This window comes from Panicum virgatum, chromosome 8K, assembly GCF_016808335.1.
Source record: "Panicum virgatum strain AP13 chromosome 8K, P.virgatum_v5, whole genome shotgun sequence".
Lineage (NCBI taxonomy): Eukaryota > Viridiplantae > Streptophyta > Magnoliopsida > Poales > Poaceae > Panicum > Panicum virgatum.
This window is the reverse complement of record NC_053143.1, coordinates 27,075,355-27,081,420: the sequence shown is the minus strand read 5'-3', so window position 1 is coordinate 27,081,420 and position 6,066 is coordinate 27,075,355. Positions and strand designations below refer to the sequence as shown.

General features: G+C 46.6%; 1 non-coding gene across 1 annotated transcript; it reads left to right on the top strand.

The window, feature by feature from the left end:
* The first annotated feature begins 240 nt into the window (after positions 1-240).
* LOC120646577 lies at positions 241-349 on the top strand. Its single transcript, XR_005664480.1, has one exon. It is a non-coding gene; the product is annotated as a small nucleolar RNA R71 (small nucleolar RNA).
* The last annotated feature ends 5,717 nt before the right edge of the window (positions 350-6,066 follow it).

Here is a 6,066-nt window from a genome sequence, read left to right as displayed (position 1 = left end):
TCAGTAGGAGGTCCAGTTTGGCAACGATCATATCCATCTCCTTGACGGTATGCATGCCCTTTTGTACAGGGTTGGAGTCGTTCATCGCCCCACCCCTTATTGGAGACCATCTTCTCGACTAATTCTTTTGCTTTGGCGATAGTCAGGTCGAGGAAGGCTCCTCCAGCAGCAGCATCAATGTTGGCTCGAGATGTCATTGTGAGGCCGTTGTAGAAGCTTTGCAGGACGAGCCATTCATCCATGCCATGATGAGGACAGGCCAGGATGTATTCCTGCAACCTCTCCCAAGCTTCTGGGATGGATTCCATCCCTATCTGCTGGAAACTTGAAATTCTCCCGCACAGGGCATTTGTTTTGCCCAGCGGGAAGAATTTTGTGAGGAACGCCTTGGAGCATTTGGCCCAGGTGTCGATGTCCTTTTCTTTATAAAAACACTATTTCGCCTTCCCCAGGAGGGAAAAGGGAAATAGACGAAGCTTGACAACGTCGGTGGCGACACCCCGTATGACAACGGTGTCGCAGAGCTCCAGAAAATTCTGCAAATGTGCATTTGCGTCCTCATTTGGCTTGCCACAGAATGGGCTAGCCTGCACCATGTTGATGAAGCTTGATTTGAGCTCGAAGTTCACATTCCCGACATTGATGTTGGGGCCAATGGCCACATTGGCGGTGGAGGGGATGGAGAACTCGCGGAGAATCTTTTCAGCCATAGCCTCAAGAACGAGTGGTGCTTCCGAAATGAGTTCCTGTGCCGGGAGGATAGCGAGAGGAGGAAAGACACAAGGTCGTGCCCTTCTCACGAGTCTCTCTGGATTGATTGTCTAGTTTCCCGGCAGGGAGAAACCAGTCATGCACTACCCCTGTCTTCTTTCAAATCAAAAATAAAAGAAGACATAAAGTGACATTAGCCTGAAAGAGTAAAGACTATATCCTAAGTACAAGGTCTAAGTTAATATCAGCACAGTATCTTTGTTCACATGCCATCCCCGGCAACGGCGCCAGAAATACTTGTTGACATTTCTTAGCGCAATCACTAGGAATGGTTAATCCTTAGCAACAGCGCCAGAAATGCCTGTTGGCAGTCCTTAGTGCAATCACTAGAAATGAGGGCACCGAACCCATCCTAGCAATTGCACCCAAGGGGTGCCACTCTCTTGGTATAATCAATACGATTACAGATGGATCCGCAAGCACACGGATATACTGTTGTAGCATTTCACCCGGAGAGTAAGGGTATTGTTATTTATTTGTGTCCCAAAGGACGGCAGTGGCAAAGGTATTGTACTCAACATTAACCATGACATTGTGCCTCAAGCAATGGGCAATACTCTAACAGGGGTAAGTACAGATAAAGAATAAGCAAGTGTAATGTGACATAGCACCCATCCACACTCCAAGAGGAAGGAAGAAAGGAGAGAAACTATAAAACAAAGAACTACTCTATCCTACGTCAAATCAGCTAGAGCTTAGGCTAGGTTAGGTGTCCTAGTGCTTCTATCCAAAGCTGGGGTCATGTTAGATCATGGTTAGGACTGCAGGTGCCAGGAAAATGGGATAGCGGGGAGAAGGTCCCGCACCAGAGTACATCCAGTCCCGTTACCTCTTTGCATGAACTCCTACACCGAACCCGAATGTCGGGGAGTACGCTAAACGCAACACCGCTGTTATGCCGGACGGACAGGGCTGTCACCACTTGCCGTCTACCCTAGTCACACCATGGAACATGGTCATACCCGAAGGATCCCGCATACCCGAGCACCACGCTCGTGTATGAAGTCACTACTCTAGTGCCCCCAGGTCTCCCACCATTCGGATGGACGAGTAAAACACTAGAGCAAGCCCGAAAGCACAACGAACCTCTATCCATACCCAGATCATCTGGCCTAACCGAGACCGTAGCATAACTTATGAATGAACTAAGCATGGATTGATAAACTATCAAGATAGTAAAGCAACCATGGCAAAACTCTACATTATGAATAGAAGTCTGACAAGTCGGATACAAAGCCATACCAAGAGCCGAGGATTGCTCCACGACCCCGAGGACAACTTGCTCGCTAAAGAGAACTAGCCTAGCTCCACTACCTAGCTAAGAGAGCAAGAGAGAGGAGAGCCTTCTTGGAGAGAATGGAATGAAGTGTGTGTGGGGGGGGGGTGGAGGAGAGGCCTATTTATAGCTCTAGAGGTCGGTTTCCTGCCAACGTACATATGGAAGGTGATCAGGTGCCTTGGCAGCCACTCCTCCTCGAAGTGCACCTGGACGGGAACCAGACTAGGTTCGGCCGACCCAGGGGGTTGGACGACCCCACCTAGCAGCCTCTCGGCCTGATATTCTATTGGATGGTATATTCTTTGATCCTTATCCTTATCCTCTGGTGCATCTTGCGTGGAGGCCCCGTTTCCTCTGACATGTGGGTCCTCTTTGTAAGAGTGTGACACCGGATGCGATATTCTGCGTAGTTGTATGGCGTCTGCTATGTGTTTTCGTCTTATTTCGCTCCTGCTCATCTGAAATGTACAAAACTCGAAAACAACTGTGGAGGGAGGTTAGTGATACAAATATGTGAGTAAGGCATGTAGTTTTCCTTTATTATTGAGTATAGTTGATGGGTGAAAATGGCACTTAAGCACCGTCAACAGCCGCCTCATTTCTTCCTGCCACAGATGTTCCAACCGGTGGGATCTCCAGTCCAGATGGTGCCTACATTCACCCCGAGCTCGCCATTGGTCTCATCGACGCAGAAGAACCTTTTCAGCATGGTGGAAGGAGAGACAGTCTGTTTGAGGCTCCATTTGGATCAGACCAATGGCGATGCGGCAAAGTTGAACTTACTTCTGTTTGAGCTGACTCCATCTCTCCTTTATTTCACCCCTCTTTTTTCTGGGACATGGCCACCCCTGTTCTTCTTTTTTTTGTCATGCTTCTTGGCATGCCTTTCTTTTTTTGGGGGATAACCATGTCTATAAATATTTCAGGGATGTTGCCTTTGGAAAGAGTTCGTTAACACAAGGAGCATTTATTTTGTGGATGGTGGATCATGCTCATTCCTGGTGTAGGAATTTCGCAAGTGGAAGTGGACGTGTACGTTATCTTGATCGAGAGAGCATGAAAAGATACTCACTAGGGTCACACAATTTGACAAAACTAAATGAAATAGCAAATCAGCACATGTCTAGGGTTTTTAAGGTTATATAACATATGGCTCTGGTAGGAATTTTATCATCATTGAGGAACTTGCCTTCCTATATATTTTTTTTTAAAACAAAACTCCGGCTTTCAAGCATCACTTAGAACAAGATTGTAAAGTTCTATTTACCATATCTATTCTCAAAAAAACTTAGACTTGGATCAAGCATTCGCAACCCACAAGATTTGCAAGTTCATGGCAAAGACTTAAGATAGCCAATAAACTCAAATTTTAAGAGAACACTGAGCTATAAATTATACATGTCAAGCTAGGCAGAATAGAGCAAATTTTCATCCATTCAACTTCAGAGAAGTTAAAATATTCTTACCGCGCATATGAAAAAGAAAATAAAGCTGATAAATACTTTTGTTGTTTTATAGATTTAATTTCATTTATTAAAAGCAATAAAGAATATTTAATTTTATTTATTAAAAGCAATAAAGAATACAATTGACTTAGAGGAGTGAACCTCTCCCAAGGTAGCTCTTGGTTTAGGGTCCGATGTGAAGGACCTTCTCCATACCCGATTATGTTGAGGTCGAATCATCCGTACCTTGAGAAGTGGTCGTAGATGTCGACATCTTCTTCTTCCACCACACCTTCTTGGTCTTCTTTGATGTTGTCAGTGGCATGGGAGTTGGATCCTCGAGCGTTAGGCTATGGATTTCCCAGTCCTCCTAAGCTTATTTGGTTGGGGGATCATGGATCTTCCAATCTTCCCATTGTTGTCGGTCGAAACCCACCGGCGAGCAGCGACAGGCAACACGGGAGGTCGCTGGGGCGCTGGCAGGCACTGCTCCCTCGTCAACAGCCCGCAATTCCGTCACGCGCCCGGAGATTCCAGAGAATGTCGGGCGTGCCACCTGACCTATACCCGATCAGGAGGGTGCGAACGTGCTTGCAACATTTTGCCTGCATACACAAACACGTGGAAACGTAAGTCCGAGCCGTGGTCGGCTCCCCGGGACGACTCTTGCATCGGCTTTAAAGAGCTGATCGTGTCCCGGTGTCAGATTGGATCTGCATCTATCCGGATATTGATGAATAAAGCAAATAATTATGGAAAACTTGCTTCAATTAAATCTAGCTGATCTGATCCACGACGGTAAAAGCCTCACTGCTAGATCGGAACATCCTACACATAATTAGGCCTAGAGAACATAACAAATAACTAAACCATAACCCAAAATAGAGGCCTAAGAACTAGCAAGAGCCGATTCCCGGAACAATCCCTATCAAGGCTAAGATAAAGCATCTATTACATCACCGGAACATCCAATCCGTTTGCAGGGCCTAACCTAGCAGATATTGAACTAATCCTTATAGAATAAGAACAAACCATAACAAATTGAATCTACTAGACAGAAAAGAAGCAAGGTGTTAACTCTATGCAACTAATCCTCTACAATGAGAACTAGCTTAAGATCAAGCATGAACACATAGAGAAAACATGATATTCGTAGATGGTAAACAATAAGAACATGATAGATCTACTAAAAATCATGCTATGAACATCAAGATAACTAGCACTACTCGCCATCAAAAACGCTTCAGTACGAGTAATGCCAAGGTAAAGGTAAGAACAATGCTGCCCTAATCGCAAGAAGCGATCAGGGCAGCATGGCGCTTACTTGGATGAAACCCTAGAATTAGGGGTGGCGATGTGCCGAGAGTTGTTGTTTGCAAACGTGAGGGCGTTCTCCCTTTCATGAATAACATAGGGTACATATTTATAGTCCGGAGACTTGGGAAACAATCTAATCCTATCTTGTCCCGATCGGACTCTATCTCTAATCTTGAACTAAATCTAAAGATACATGGCCCACGTGGCCCAAATGCTCACGCAGGAGCCGATTTACAAGCCTTCTTAATCTTTTGCTTTAAGCCCAACTTGCTTTCGGCCCATAAATTAACCCTGTTAATTTATAGCGATAACACATGCCCCCTGGTTTTGGCAATGATAATTCCAAAACCACTCCGTCGCTCCATCTTCCCGTTAATGCTCATTAAAACACACTGCAACCACCAAGGAAGACGTAACATCTCTGCAACTGGCTCCTCGTAGAATGTGAAACTCCCGATCTGTCTTCCATCCTTTTACTATTTAATCTCACCCCGAATCGGCTCTTCTTCACGGCAAACTCATCTTCCTTCAAAGCCAAGTAGCACAGAAATCCCCACCTCCAGTAACCATGGCGATTTCTTCCTCCTCCGGCTCCAACTCCTTCGGAGATTCTTCCCCCTCCTCTTCTCCTTCTTCTTCCCTCTCCGCTTCTTCCATTGACTCCATCCCGGAGAGCCGAGATCCGACTCCTGAGTGGGACCCGACAGCAGCGTATGAGGCGCTGGCTCCTCTGCATTGGGATGCAGAGGAGTTCGACTTCGAGGTCGTCTCCGAGGAGGATGAGCCCGAGACCGAGGGGGAAGACTTCCAACTCCTGTTCCAGGAGGAGTTGGAGAGCGACGAAGAAGACTCCTCCTCTGAGGGAGCTAATTCTTCCTCGGAAGAGGAAATCGGCTCCTCCTCTAGCGACGAACCGATGGGAGGAAAATCTTTCCGATTCCTCGGGTCCTCCGAGGAGGACAGCAAGGAAGAGAGCAGCGGCGGCGGCGGTCAGAGCAACGACTTTGGGTCCGAGGGCGGCAGCAGCGCCTTCGACGGCGCCAGCGACGACGACGAAAGCGACGGCGGGGATGCACCGGCCCGAAGCCCCAAGCGCCATAGGTACTAGGTACCTACGAGCAGTAGAAGTAGTACTGTAGGAGTAGGATTGTAAAGCCGAAGGATTAATTCCTTTGTAAAAATCGGCTTTTTCCTTGTGAAAACCTTTCCTTCTAATGAAGTTAATTTCCTTCAATTGCTATGTGTTTGATTTAT